Source organism: Brachyhypopomus gauderio, chromosome 1 (assembly GCF_052324685.1).
Source record: "Brachyhypopomus gauderio isolate BG-103 chromosome 1, BGAUD_0.2, whole genome shotgun sequence".
Classification (NCBI taxonomy): Eukaryota; Metazoa; Chordata; class Actinopteri; order Gymnotiformes; family Hypopomidae; genus Brachyhypopomus; species Brachyhypopomus gauderio.
The window spans coordinates 32,501-46,759 of NC_135211.1; the positions used below are offsets into that span (position 1 = coordinate 32,501).

The following is a 14,259-nucleotide window of genomic DNA, read 5'->3' on the forward strand; positions in this document are numbered from 1 at the left end:
AGACGCTTTTGAAATTATTTGTGAAAATGCACCCAAAACCTATTCAAAACAGATTTGATGGAAGCACTGCAGGAGCTGCTCCAAGACGCATTTTGTCCAGAAAATGTGCTATCATGAATGCATCCATATCACCAACACACATTTACAAACCAAACCATAGGCAATAAAATACATGAGTAAACTGATTTGTGGACCTTTGTGGCACTTGGTACTGCTGAGATCAGGATCATTACAGAGTTCAGCAATTATTTTCCCAACTAGGTCATTGATACATTGGAATCCCCAATGTTTTCTGGAACAGAATAGGCTATGCCTTTCGGATGAGAATAAAAAAAGACTTCAAGAACCAAAAAAGAAGTTAAGCTGCCTTCAGCTGATGTACTCAGACTAAAGGGAAACACTTTAAATCCCAAGGTGAAATGCACATGCTCAAAATTTTATCAGGACAGAGTACATGTTTTACTTTGATATTAAGAGCGATCACTAGATTGTCTTCCAGTAAATTAATGTTTTCTTCCGCTACAAAACGTTTTTTCAACAACTATAAAGAGGCTATGCAACGAAACTGAGCTGAGATGTCAAGTGCCTTTAATGGTACATTTTTGACCCCACTTCAAATGCTGCTGTTACCTGACCAGTTCGATTGTTAGTTTGCCAGATTCTCAATCTCTGGGATGTGAGATCATGCACCAGGTTTAGTGAATGTTTAAGGGTGAAGGTCTTTAGTTTCTGCACAAATTCCACAAACATAGCTCAGGTCCTGCTCAACATGTCAACATGTGCCGACAGCAAGTGCCTTTGGGGTCCTACAAAGATCGCCCGGCTAGCTCAGTCGGTAGAGCATGAGACTCTTAATCTCAGGGTCGTGGGTTCGAGCCCCACGTTGGGCGAGAGGCTGATTTGTTTGAGTGAAATGTTGAAATTTAGTTAATCTGTTTGCACAAAATACGTCTAAAAAAGAAGAGAAAGGAACATACATCGTCCCTGAGTGGGCTCGAACCACCATCCTTTCGGTTAACAGCCGAACGCGCTAACCGATTGCGCCACAGAGACCAGATGCTGCTGTGCTTACATAGTTCTTCCTCAAAAGAAAAACCCAACAAGCACATTCCTCCTGTTTGCTGGCTTTTGATGAAATGAGCCAATGCATAAAGGATGCAACATCAATGTCACTCACACTTTTCTGCTAGCTTGTCTAAAATTCGCCCTTCCTTCAATTTCTCACTTGTCAAGACCTCCAGGTCTTCAAACAAAAGGTCAGTTTGTAGACCCTTTTCCTGTCAAAGTTTTGATCCTTTTGTCCACCAGTCATCGGAATGTGTATGATTTTCACCAGTTTACACAGTGTAGCTCCCTTGCCTTCAGTTGCAGGGTTATGTCCTCTTAGATAAGACGCTTTTGAAATTATTTATGAAAATGCACCCAAAACCTATTCAAAACAGATTTGATGGAAGCACTGCAGGAGCTGCTCCAAGACGCATTTTGTCCAGGAAATGTGCTATCATGAATGCATCCATATCACCAACACACATTTACAAACCAAACCATAGGCAATAAAATACATGAGTAAACTGATTTGTGGACCTTTGTGGCACTTGGTACTGCTGAGATCAGGATCATTACAGAGTTCAGCAATTATTTTCCCAACTAGGTCATTGATACATTGGAATCCCCAATGTTTTCTGGAACAGAATAGGCTATGCCTTTCGGATGAGAATAAAAAAAGACTTCAAGAACCAAAAAAGAAGTTAAGCTGCCTTCAGCTGATGTACTCAGACTAAAGGGAAACACTTTAAATCCCAAGGTGAAATGCACATGCTCAAAATTTTATCAGGACAGAGTACATGTTTTACTTTGATATTAAGAGTGATCAATGGATTGTCTTCCAGTAAATTAATGTTTTCTTCCGCTACAAAACGTTTTTTCAACAACTATAAAGAGGCTATGCAACGAAACTGAGCTGGGATGTCAAGTGCCTTTAATGGTACCTTTTTGACCCCACTTCAAATGCTGCTGTTACCTGACCAGTTCGATTGTTAGTTTGCCAGATTCTCAATCTCTGGGATGTGAGATCATGCACCAGGTTTAGTGAATGTTTAAGGGTGAAGGTCTTTAATTTCTGCACAAATTCCACAAACATAGCTCAGGTCCTGCTCAACATGTCAACATGTGGCGACAGCAAGTGCCTTTGGGGTCCTACAAAAATCGCCCGGCTAGCTCAGTCGGTAGAGCATGAGACTCTTAATCTCAGGGTCGTGAGTTCGAGCCCCATGTTGGGCGAGAGGCTGATTTGTTTGAGTGAAATGTTGAAATTTAGTTAATCTGTTTGCACAAAATACGTCTAAAAAAGAAGAGAAAGGAACATACATCGTCCCTGGGTGGGCTCGAACCACCATCCTTTCGGTTAACAGCCGAACGCGCAAACCGATTGCGCCACAGAGACCAGATGCTGCTGTGCTTACATAGTTCTTCCTATAAAGAAAAACCCAACAAGCACATTCCTCCTGTTTGCTGGCTTTTGATGAAATGAGCCAATGCATAAAGGATGCAACATCAATGTCACTCACACTTTTCTGCTAGCTTGTCTAAAATTCGCCCTTCCTTCAGTTTCTCACTTGTCAAGACCTGCTGGTCTTCAAACAAAAGGTCAGTTTGTAGACCCTTTTCCTGTCAAAGTTTTGATCCTTTTGTCCACCAGTCATCGGAATGTGTATGATTTTCACCAGTTTACACAGTGTAGCTCCCTTGCCTTCAGTTGCAGGGTTATGTCCTCTTAGATAAGACGCTTTTGAAATTATTTGTGAAAATGCACCCAAAACCTATTCAAAACAGATTTGATGGAAGCACTGCAGGAGCTGCTCCAAGACGCATTTTGTCCAGAAAATGTGCTATCATGAATGCATCCATATCACCAACACACATTTACAAACCAAACCATAGGCAATAAAATACATGAGTAAACTGATTTGTGGACCTTTGTGGCACTTGGTACTGCTGAGATCAGGATCATTACAGAGTTCAGCAATTATTTTCCCAACTAGGTCATTGATACATTGGAATCCCCAATGTTTTCTGGAACAGAATAGGCTATGCCTTTCGGATGAGAATAAAAAAAGACTTCAAGAACCAAAAAAGAAGTTAAGCTGCCTTCAGCTGATGTACTCAGACTAAAGGGAAACACTTTAAATCCCAAGGTGAAATGCACATGCTCAAAATTTTATCAGGACAGAGTACATGTTTTACTTTGATATTAAGAGCGATCACTAGATTGTCTTCCAGTAAATTAATGTTTTCTTCCGCTACAAAACGTTTTTTCAACAACTATAAAGAGGCTATGCAACGAAACTGAGCTGAGATGTCAAGTGCCTTTAATGGTACATTTTTGACCCCACTTCAAATGCTGCTGTTACCTGACCAGTTCGATTGTTAGTTTGCCAGATTCTCAATCTCTGGGATGTGAGATCATGCACCAGGTTTAGTGAATGTTTAAGGGTGAAGGTCTTTAGTTTCTGCACAAATTCCACAAACATAGCTCAGGTCCTGCTCAACATGTCAACATGTGCCGACAGCAAGTGCCTTTGGGGTCCTACAAAGATCGCCCGGCTAGCTCAGTCGGTAGAGCATGAGACTCTTAATCTCAGGGTCGTGGGTTCGAGCCCCACGTTGGGCGAGAGGCTGATTTGTTTGAGTGAAATGTTGAAATTTAGTTAATCTGTTTGCACAAAATACGTCTAAAAAAGAAGAGAAAGGAACATACATCGTCCCTGAGTGGGCTCGAACCACCATCCTTTCGGTTAACAGCCGAACGCGCTAACCGATTGCGCCACAGAGACCAGATGCTGCTGTGCTTACATAGTTCTTCCTCAAAAGAAAAACCCAACAAGCACATTCCTCCTGTTTGCTGGCTTTTGATGAAATGAGCCAATGCATAAAGGATGCAACATCAATGTCACTCACACTTTTCTGCTAGCTTGTCTAAAATTCGCCCTTCCTTCAATTTCTCACTTGTCAAGACCTCCAGGTCTTCAAACAAAAGGTCAGTTTGTAGACCCTTTTCCTGTCAAAGTTTTGATCCTTTTGTCCACCAGTCATCGGAATGTGTATGATTTTCACCAGTTTACACAGTGTAGCTCCCTTGCCTTCAGTTGCAGGGTTATGTCCTCTTAGATAAGACGCTTTTGAAATTATTTATGAAAATGCACCCAAAACCTATTCAAAACAGATTTGATGGAAGCACTGCAGGAGCTGCTCCAAGACGCATTTTGTCCAGGAAATGTGCTATCATGAATGCATCCATATCACCAACACACATTTACAAACCAAACCATAGGCAATAAAATACATGAGTAAACTGATTTGTGGACCTTTGTGGCACTTGGTACTGCTGAGATCAGGATCATTACAGAGTTCAGCAATTATTTTCCCAACTAGGTCATTGATACATTGGAATCCCCAATGTTTTCTGGAACAGAATAGGCTATGCCTTTCGGATGAGAATAAAAAAAGACTTCAAGAACCAAAAAAGAAGTTAAGCTGCCTTCAGCTGATGTACTCAGACTAAAGGGAAACACTTTAAATCCCAAGGTGAAATGCACATGCTCAAAATTTTATCAGGACAGAGTACATGTTTTACTTTGATATTAAGAGTGATCAATGGATTGTCTTCCAGTAAATTAATGTTTTCTTCCGCTACAAAACGTTTTTTCAACAACTATAAAGAGGCTATGCAACGAAACTGAGCTGGGATGTCAAGTGCCTTTAATGGTACCTTTTTGACCCCACTTCAAATGCTGCTGTTACCTGACCAGTTCGATTGTTAGTTTGCCAGATTCTCAATCTCTGGGATGTGAGATCATGCACCAGGTTTAGTGAATGTTTAAGGGTGAAGGTCTTTAATTTCTGCACAAATTCCACAAACATAGCTCAGGTCCTGCTCAACATGTCAACATGTGGCGACAGCAAGTGCCTTTGGGGTCCTACAAAAATCGCCCGGCTAGCTCAGTCGGTAGAGCATGAGACTCTTAATCTCAGGGTCGTGAGTTCGAGCCCCATGTTGGGCGAGAGGCTGATTTGTTTGAGTGAAATGTTGAAATTTAGTTAATCTGTTTGCACAAAATACGTCTAAAAAAGAAGAGAAAGGAACATACATCGTCCCTGGGTGGGCTCGAACCACCATCCTTTCGGTTAACAGCCGAACGCGCAAACCGATTGCGCCACAGAGACCAGATGCTGCTGTGCTTACATAGTTCTTCCTATAAAGAAAAACCCAACAAGCACATTCCTCCTGTTTGCTGGCTTTTGATGAAATGAGCCAATGCATAAAGGATGCAACATCAATGTCACTCATACTTTTCTGCTAGCTTGTCTAAAATTCGCCCTTCCTTCAGTTTCTCACTTGTCAAGACCTGCAGGTCTTCAAACAAAAGGTCAGTTTGTAGACCCTTTTCCTGTCAAAGTTTTGATCCTTTTGTCCACCAGTCATCGGAATGTGTATGATTTTCACCAGTTTACACAGTGTAGCTCCCTTGCCTTCAGTTGCAGGGTTATGTCCTCTTAGATAAGACGCTTTTGAAATTATTTGTGAAAATGCACCCAAAACCTATTCAAAACAGATTTGATGGAAGCACTGCAGGAGCTGCTCCAAGACGCATTTTGTCCAGAAAATGTGCTATCATGAATGCATCCATATCACCAACACACATTTACAAACCAAACCATAGGCAATAAAATACATGAGTAAACTGATTTGTGGACCTTTGTGGCACTTGGTACTGCTGAGATCAGGATCATTACAGAGTTCAGCAATTATTTTCCCAACTAGGTCATTGATACATTGGAATCCCCAATGTTTTCTGGAACAGAATAGGCTATGCCTTTCGGATGAGAATAAAAAAAGACTTCAAGAACCAAAAAAGAAGTTAAGCTGCCTTCAGCTGATGTACTCAGACTAAAGGGAAACACTTTAAATCCCAAGGTGAAATGCACATGCTCAAAATTTTATCAGGACAGAGTACATGTTTTACTTTGATATTAAGAGCGATCACTAGATTGTCTTCCAGTAAATTAATGTTTTCTTCCGCTACAAAACGTTTTTTCAACAACTATAAAGAGGCTATGCAACGAAACTGAGCTGAGATGTCAAGTGCCTTTAATGGTACATTTTTGACCCCACTTCAAATGCTGCTGTTACCTGACCAGTTCGATTGTTAGTTTGCCAGATTCTCAATCTCTGGGATGTGAGATCATGCACCAGGTTTAGTGAATGTTTAAGGGTGAAGGTCTTTAGTTTCTGCACAAATTCCACAAACATAGCTCAGGTCCTGCTCAACATGTCAACATGTGCCGACAGCAAGTGCCTTTGGGGTCCTACAAAGATCGCCCGGCTAGCTCAGTCGGTAGAGCATGAGACTCTTAATCTCAGGGTCGTGGGTTCGAGCCCCACGTTGGGCGAGAGGCTGATTTGTTTGAGTGAAATGTTGAAATTTAGTTAATCTGTTTGCACAAAATACGTCTAAAAAAGAAGAGAAAGGAACATACATCGTCCCTGAGTGGGCTCGAACCACCATCCTTTCGGTTAACAGCCGAACGCGCTAACCGATTGCGCCACAGAGACCAGATGCTGCTGTGCTTACATAGTTCTTCCTCAAAAGAAAAACCCAACAAGCACATTCCTCCTGTTTGCTGGCTTTTGATGAAATGAGCCAATGCATAAAGGATGCAACATCAATGTCACTCACACTTTTCTGCTAGCTTGTCTAAAATTCGCCCTTCCTTCAATTTCTCACTTGTCAAGACCTCCAGGTCTTCAAACAAAAGGTCAGTTTGTAGACCCTTTTCCTGTCAAAGTTTTGATCCTTTTGTCCACCAGTCATCGGAATGTGTATGATTTTCACCAGTTTACACAGTGTAGCTCCCTTGCCTTCAGTTGCAGGGTTATGTCCTCTTAGATAAGACGCTTTTGAAATTATTTATGAAAATGCACCCAAAACCTATTCAAAACAGATTTGATGGAAGCACTGCAGGAGCTGCTCCAAGACGCATTTTGTCCAGGAAATGTGCTATCATGAATGCATCCATATCACCAACACACATTTACAAACCAAACCATAGGCAATAAAATACATGAGTAAACTGATTTGTGGACCTTTGTGGCACTTGGTACTGCTGAGATCAGGATCATTACAGAGTTCAGCAATTATTTTCCCAACTAGGTCATTGATACATTGGAATCCCCAATGTTTTCTGGAACAGAATAGGCTATGCCTTTCGGATGAGAATAAAAAAAGACTTCAAGAACCAAAAAAGAAGTTAAGCTGCCTTCAGCTGATGTACTCAGACTAAAGGGAAACACTTTAAATCCCAAGGTGAAATGCACATGCTCAAAATTTTATCAGGACAGAGTACATGTTTTACTTTGATATTAAGAGTGATCAATGGATTGTCTTCCAGTAAATTAATGTTTTCTTCCGCTACAAAACGTTTTTTCAACAACTATAAAGAGGCTATGCAACGAAACTGAGCTGAGATGTCAAGTGCCTTTAATGGTACATTTTTGACCCCACTTCAAATGCTGCTGTTACCTGACCAGTTCGATTGTTAGTTTGCCAGATTCTCAATCTCTGGGATGTGAGATCATGCACCAGGTTTAGTGAATGTTTAAGGGTGAAGGTCTTTAGTTTCTGCACAAATTCCACAAACATAGCTCAGGTCCTGCTCAACATGTCAACATGTGCCGACAGCAAGTGCCTTTGGGGTCCTACAAAGATCGCCCGGCTAGCTCAGTCGGTAGAGCATGAGACTCTTAATCTCAGGGTCGTGGGTTCGAGCCCCACGTTGGGCGAGAGGCTGATTTGTTTGAGTGAAATGTTGAAATTTAGTTAATCTGTTTGCACAAAATACGTCTAAAAAAGAAGAGAAAGGAACATACATCGTCCCTGAGTGGGCTCGAACCACCATCCTTTCGGTTAACAGCCGAACGCGCTAACCGATTGCGCCACAGAGACCAGATGCTGCTGTGCTTACATAGTTCTTCCTCAAAAGAAAAACCCAACAAGCACATTCCTCCTGTTTGCTGGCTTTTGATGAAATGAGCCAATGCATAAAGGATGCAACATCAATGTCACTCACACTTTTCTGCTAGCTTGTCTAAAATTCGCCCTTCCTTCAATTTCTCACTTGTCAAGACCTCCAGGTCTTCAAACAAAAGGTCAGTTTGTAGACCCTTTTCCTGTCAAAGTTTTGATCCTTTTGTCCACCAGTCATCGGAATGTGTATGATTTTCACCAGTTTACACAGTGTAGCTCCCTTGCCTTCAGTTGCAGGGTTATGTCCTCTTAGATAAGACGCTTTTGAAATTATTTATGAAAATGCACCCAAAACCTATTCAAAACAGATTTGATGGAAGCACTGCAGGAGCTGCTCCAAGACGCATTTTGTCCAGGAAATGTGCTATCATGAATGCATCCATATCACCAACACACATTTACAAACCAAACCATAGGCAATAAAATACATGAGTAAACTGATTTGTGGACCTTTGTGGCACTTGGTACTGCTGAGATCAGGATCATTACAGAGTTCAGCAATTATTTTCCCAACTAGGTCATTGATACATTGGAATCCCCAATGTTTTCTGGAACAGAATAGGCTATGCCTTTCGGATGAGAATAAAAAAAGACTTCAAGAACCAAAAAAGAAGTTAAGCTGCCTTCAGCTGATGTACTCAGACTAAAGGGAAACACTTTAAATCCCAAGGTGAAATGCACATGCTCAAAATTTTATCAGGACAGAGTACATGTTTTACTTTGATATTAAGAGTGATCAATGGATTGTCTTCCAGTAAATTAATGTTTTCTTCCGCTACAAAACGTTTTTTCAACAACTATAAAGAGGCTATGCAACGAAACTGAGCTGGGATGTCAAGTGCCTTTAATGGTACCTTTTTGACCCCACTTCAAATGCTGCTGTTACCTGACCAGTTCGATTGTTAGTTTGCCAGATTCTCAATCTCTGGGATGTGAGATCATGCACCAGGTTTAGTGAATGTTTAAGGGTGAAGGTCTTTAATTTCTGCACAAATTCCACAAACATAGCTCAGGTCCTGCTCAACATGTCAACATGTGGCGACAGCAAGTGCCTTTGGGGTCCTACAAAAATCGCCCGGCTAGCTCAGTCGGTAGAGCATGAGACTCTTAATCTCAGGGTCGTGAGTTCGAGCCCCATGTTGGGCGAGAGGCTGATTTGTTTGAGTGAAATGTTGAAATTTAGTTAATCTGTTTGCACAAAATACGTCTAAAAAAGAAGAGAAAGGAACATACATCGTCCCTGGGTGGGCTCGAACCACCATCCTTTCGGTTAACAGCCGAACGCGCAAACCGATTGCGCCACAGAGACCAGATGCTGCTGTGCTTACATAGTTCTTCCTATAAAGAAAAACCCAACAAGCACATTCCTCCTGTTTGCTGGCTTTTGATGAAATGAGCCAATGCATAAAGGATGCAACATCAATGTCACTCACACTTTTCTGCTAGCTTGTCTAAAATTCGCCCTTCCTTCAGTTTCTCACTTGTCAAGACCTGCAGGTCTTCAAACAAAAGGTCAGTTTGTAGACCCTTTTCCTGTCAAAGTTTTGATCCTTTTGTCCACCAGTCATCGGAATGTGTATGATTTTCACCAGTTTACACAGTGTAGCTCCCTTGCCTTCAGTTGCAGGGTTATGTCCTCTTAGATAAGACGCTTTTGAAATTATTTGTGAAAATGCACCCAAAACCTATTCAAAACAGATTTGATGGAAGCACTGCAGGAGCTGCTCCAAGACGCATTTTGTCCAGAAAATGTGCTATCATGAATGCATCCATATCACCAACACACATTTACAAACCAAACCATAGGCAATAAAATACATGAGTAAACTGATTTGTGGACCTTTGTGGCACTTGGTACTGCTGAGATCAGGATCATTACAGAGTTCAGCAATTATTTTCCCAACTAGGTCATTGATACATTGGAATCCCCAATGTTTTCTGGAACAGAATAGGCTATGCCTTTCGGATGAGAATAAAAAAAGACTTCAAGAACCAAAAAAGAAGTTAAGCTGCCTTCAGCTGATGTACTCAGACTAAAGGGAAACACTTTAAATCCCAAGGTGAAATGCACATGCTCAAAATTTTATCAGGACAGAGTACATGTTTTACTTTGATATTAAGAGCGATCACTAGATTGTCTTCCAGTAAATTAATGTTTTCTTCCGCTACAAAACGTTTTTTCAACAACTATAAAGAGGCTATGCAACGAAACTGAGCTGAGATGTCAAGTGCCTTTAATGGTACATTTTTGACCCCACTTCAAATGCTGCTGTTACCTGACCAGTTCGATTGTTAGTTTGCCAGATTCTCAATCTCTGGGATGTGAGATCATGCACCAGGTTTAGTGAATGTTTAAGGGTGAAGGTCTTTAGTTTCTGCACAAATTCCACAAACATAGCTCAGGTCCTGCTCAACATGTCAACATGTGCCGACAGCAAGTGCCTTTGGGGTCCTACAAAGATCGCCCGGCTAGCTCAGTCGGTAGAGCATGAGACTCTTAATCTCAGGGTCGTGGGTTCGAGCCCCACGTTGGGCGAGAGGCTGATTTGTTTGAGTGAAATGTTGAAATTTAGTTAATCTGTTTGCACAAAATACGTCTAAAAAAGAAGAGAAAGGAACATACATCGTCCCTGAGTGGGCTCGAACCACCATCCTTTCGGTTAACAGCCGAACGCGCTAACCGATTGCGCCACAGAGACCAGACGCTGCTGTGCTTACATAGTTCTTCCTCAAAAGAAAAACCCAACAAGCACATTCCTCCTGTTTGCTGGCTTTTGATGAAATGAGCCAATGCATAAAGGATGCAACATCAATGTCACTCACACTTTTCTGCTAGCTTGTCTAAAATTCGCCCTTCCTTCAATTTCTCACTTGTCAAGACCTCCAGGTCTTCAAACAAAAGGTCAGTTTGTAGACCCTTTTCCTGTCAAAGTTTTGATCCTTTTGTCCACCAGTCATCGGAATGTGTATGATTTTCACCAGTTTACACAGTGTAGCTCCCTTGCCTTCAGTTGCAGGGTTATGTCCTCTTAGATAAGACGCTTTTGAAATTATTTATGAAAATGCACCCAAAACCTATTCAAAACAGATTTGATGGAAGCACTGCAGGAGCTGCTCCAAGACGCATTTTGTCCAGGAAATGTGCTATCATGAATGCATCCATATCACCAACACACATTTACAAACCAAACCATAGGCAATAAAATACATGAGTAAACTGATTTGTGGACCTTTGTGGCACTTGGTACTGCTGAGATCAGGATCATTACAGAGTTCAGCAATTATTTTCCCAACTAGGTCATTGATACATTGGAATCCCCAATGTTTTCTGGAACAGAATAGGCTATGCCTTTCGGATGAGAATAAAAAAAGACTTCAAGAACCAAAAAAGAAGTTAAGCTGCCTTCAGCTGATGTACTCAGACTAAAGGGAAACACTTTAAATCCCAAGGTGAAATGCACATGCTCAAAATTTTATCAGGACAGAGTACATGTTTTACTTTGATATTAAGAGTGATCAATGGATTGTCTTCCAGTAAATTAATGTTTTCTTCCGCTACAAAACGTTTTTTCAACAACTATAAAGAGGCTATGCAACGAAACTGAGCTGGGATGTCAAGTGCCTTTAATGGTACCTTTTTGACCCCACTTCAAATGCTGCTGTTACCTGACCAGTTCGATTGTTAGTTTGCCAGATTCTCAATCTCTGGGATGTGAGATCATGCACCAGGTTTAGTGAATGTTTAAGGGTGAAGGTCTTTAATTTCTGCACAAATTCCACAAACATAGCTCAGGTCCTGCTCAACATGTCAACATGTGGCGACAGCAAGTGCCTTTGGGGTCCTACAAAAATCGCCCGGCTAGCTCAGTCGGTAGAGCATGAGACTCTTAATCTCAGGGTCGTGAGTTCGAGCCCCATGTTGGGCGAGAGGCTGATTTGTTTGAGTGAAATGTTGAAATTTAGTTAATCTGTTTGCACAAAATACGTCTAAAAAAGAAGAGAAAGGAACATACATCGTCCCTGGGTGGGCTCGAACCACCATCCTTTCGGTTAACAGCCGAACGCGCAAACCGATTGCGCCACAGAGACCAGATGCTGCTGTGCTTACATAGTTCTTCCTATAAAGAAAAACCCAACAAGCACATTCCTCCTGTTTGCTGGCTTTTGATGAAATGAGCCAATGCATAAAGGATGCAACATCAATGTCACTCACACTTTTCTGCTAGCTTGTCTAAAATTCGCCCTTCCTTCAGTTTCTCACTTGTCAAGACCTGCAGGTCTTCAAACAAAAGGTCAGTTTGTAGACCCTTTTCCTGTCAAAGTTTTGATCCTTTTGTCCACCAGTCATCGGAATGTGTATGATTTTCACCAGTTTACACAGTGTAGCTCCCTTGCCTTCAGTTGCAGGGTTATGTCCTCTTAGATAAGACGCTTTTGAAATTATTTGTGAAAATGCACCCAAAACCTATTCAAAACAGATTTCATGGAAGCACTGCAGGAGCTGCTCCAAGACGCATTTTGTCCAGAAAATGTGCTATCATGAATGCATCCATATCACCAACACACATTTACAAACCAAACCATAGGCAATAAAATACATGAGTAAACTGATTTGTGGACCTTTGTGGCACTTGGTACTGCTGAGATCAGGATCATTACAGAGTTCAGCAATTATTTTCCCAACTAGGTCATTGATACATTGGAATCCCCAATGTTTTCTGGAACAGAATAGGCTATGCCTTTCGGATGAGAATAAAAAAAGACTTCAAGAACCAAAAAAGAAGTTAAGCTGCCTTCAGCTGATGTACTCAGACTAAAGGGAAACACTTTAAATCCCAAGGTGAAATGCACATGCTCAAAATTTTATCAGGACAGAGTACATGTTTTACTTTGATATTAAGAGCGATCACTAGATTGTCTTCCAGTAAATTAATGTTTTCTTCCGCTACAAAACGTTTTTTCAACAACTATAAAGAGGCTATGCAACGAAACTGAGCTGAGATGTCAAGTGCCTTTAATGGTACATTTTTGACCCCACTTCAAATGCTGCTGTTACCTGACCAGTTCGATTGTTAGTTTGCCAGATTCTCAATCTCTGGGATGTGAGATCATGCACCAGGTTTAGTGAATGTTTAAGGGTGAAGGTCTTTAGTTTCTGAACAAATTCCACAAACATAGCTCAGGTCCTGCTCAACATGTCAACATGTGGCGACAGCAAGTGCCTTTGGGGTCCTACAAAAATCGCCCGGCTAGCTCAGTCGGTAGAGCATGAGACTCTTAATCTCAGGGTCGTGGGTTCGAGCCCCACGTTGGGCGAGAGGCTGATTTGTTTGAGTGAAATGTTGAAATTTAGTTAATCTGTTTGCACAAAATACGTCTAAAAAAGAAGAGAAAGGAACATACATCGTCCCTGAGTGGGCTCGAACCACCATCCTTTCGGTTAACAGCCGAACGCGCTAACCGATTGCGCCACAGAGACCAGATGCTGCTGTGCTTACATAGTTCTTCCTCAAAAGAAAAACCCAACAAGCACATTCCTCCTGTTTGCTGGCTTTTGATGAAATGAGCCAATGCATAAAGGATGCAACATCAATGTCACTCACACTTTTCTGCTAGCTTGTCTAAAATTCGCCCTTCCTTCAATTTCTCACTTGTCAAGACCTCCAGGTCTTCAAACAAAAGGTCAGTTTGTAGACCCTTTTCCTGTCAAAGTTTTGATCCTTTTGTCCACCAGTCATCGGAATGTGTATGATTTTCACCAGTTTACACAGTGTAGCTCCCTTGCCTTCAGTTGCAGGGTTATGTCCTCTTAGATAAGACGCTTTTGAAATTATTTATGAAAATGCACCCAAAACCTATTCAAAACAGATTTGATGGAAGCACTGCAGGAGCTGCTCCAAGACGCATTTTGTCCAGGAAATGTGCTATCATGAATGCATCCATATCACCAACACACATTTACAAACCAAACCATAGGCAATAAAATACATGAGTAAACTGATTTGTGGACCTTTGTGGCACTTGGTACTGCTGAGATCAGGATCATTACAGAGTTCAGCAATTATTTTCCCAACTAGGTCATTGATACATTGGAATCCCCAATGTTTTCTGGAACAGAATAGGCTATGCCTTTCGGATGAGAATAAAAAAAGACTTCAAGAACCAAAAAAGAAGT

The 14,259-nt window shown here is 41.4% G+C and overlaps 12 non-coding genes across 12 annotated transcripts; 6 read left to right on the forward strand and 6 right to left on the reverse strand.

The window, feature by feature from the left end:
- Window positions 1-817: 817 nt before the first annotated feature.
- Window positions 818-890, forward strand: trnak-cuu (transfer RNA lysine (anticodon CUU)). Its single transcript has one exon. It is a non-coding gene; the product is annotated as a tRNA-Lys (tRNA).
- Window positions 891-979: 89 nt separating this feature from the next.
- Window positions 980-1,053, reverse strand: trnan-guu (transfer RNA asparagine (anticodon GUU)). Its single transcript has one exon. It is a non-coding gene; the product is annotated as a tRNA-Asn (tRNA).
- Window positions 1,054-3,597: 2,544 nt separating this feature from the next.
- On the forward strand, window positions 3,598-3,670 carry trnak-cuu (transfer RNA lysine (anticodon CUU)). Its single transcript has one exon. It is a non-coding gene; the product is annotated as a tRNA-Lys (tRNA).
- An 89-nt stretch (window positions 3,671-3,759) lies between these two features.
- On the reverse strand, window positions 3,760-3,833 carry trnan-guu (transfer RNA asparagine (anticodon GUU)). Its single transcript has one exon. It is a non-coding gene; the product is annotated as a tRNA-Asn (tRNA).
- A 2,544-nt stretch (window positions 3,834-6,377) lies between these two features.
- Window positions 6,378-6,450, forward strand: trnak-cuu (transfer RNA lysine (anticodon CUU)). Its single transcript has one exon. It is a non-coding gene; the product is annotated as a tRNA-Lys (tRNA).
- Window positions 6,451-6,539: 89 nt separating this feature from the next.
- On the reverse strand, window positions 6,540-6,613 carry trnan-guu (transfer RNA asparagine (anticodon GUU)). The gene has a single exon. It is a non-coding gene; the product is annotated as a tRNA-Asn (tRNA).
- Window positions 6,614-7,767: 1,154 nt separating this feature from the next.
- Window positions 7,768-7,840, forward strand: trnak-cuu (transfer RNA lysine (anticodon CUU)). Its single transcript has one exon. It is a non-coding gene; the product is annotated as a tRNA-Lys (tRNA).
- An 89-nt stretch (window positions 7,841-7,929) lies between these two features.
- trnan-guu (transfer RNA asparagine (anticodon GUU)) lies at window positions 7,930-8,003 on the reverse strand. Its single transcript has one exon. It is a non-coding gene; the product is annotated as a tRNA-Asn (tRNA).
- Window positions 8,004-10,547: 2,544 nt separating this feature from the next.
- Window positions 10,548-10,620, forward strand: trnak-cuu (transfer RNA lysine (anticodon CUU)). The gene has a single exon. It is a non-coding gene; the product is annotated as a tRNA-Lys (tRNA).
- Window positions 10,621-10,709: 89 nt separating this feature from the next.
- Window positions 10,710-10,783, reverse strand: trnan-guu (transfer RNA asparagine (anticodon GUU)). Its single transcript has one exon. It is a non-coding gene; the product is annotated as a tRNA-Asn (tRNA).
- A 2,544-nt stretch (window positions 10,784-13,327) lies between these two features.
- Window positions 13,328-13,400, forward strand: trnak-cuu (transfer RNA lysine (anticodon CUU)). Its single transcript has one exon. It is a non-coding gene; the product is annotated as a tRNA-Lys (tRNA).
- Window positions 13,401-13,489: 89 nt separating this feature from the next.
- trnan-guu (transfer RNA asparagine (anticodon GUU)) lies at window positions 13,490-13,563 on the reverse strand. The gene has a single exon. It is a non-coding gene; the product is annotated as a tRNA-Asn (tRNA).
- Window positions 13,564-14,259: the final 696 nt, after the last annotated feature.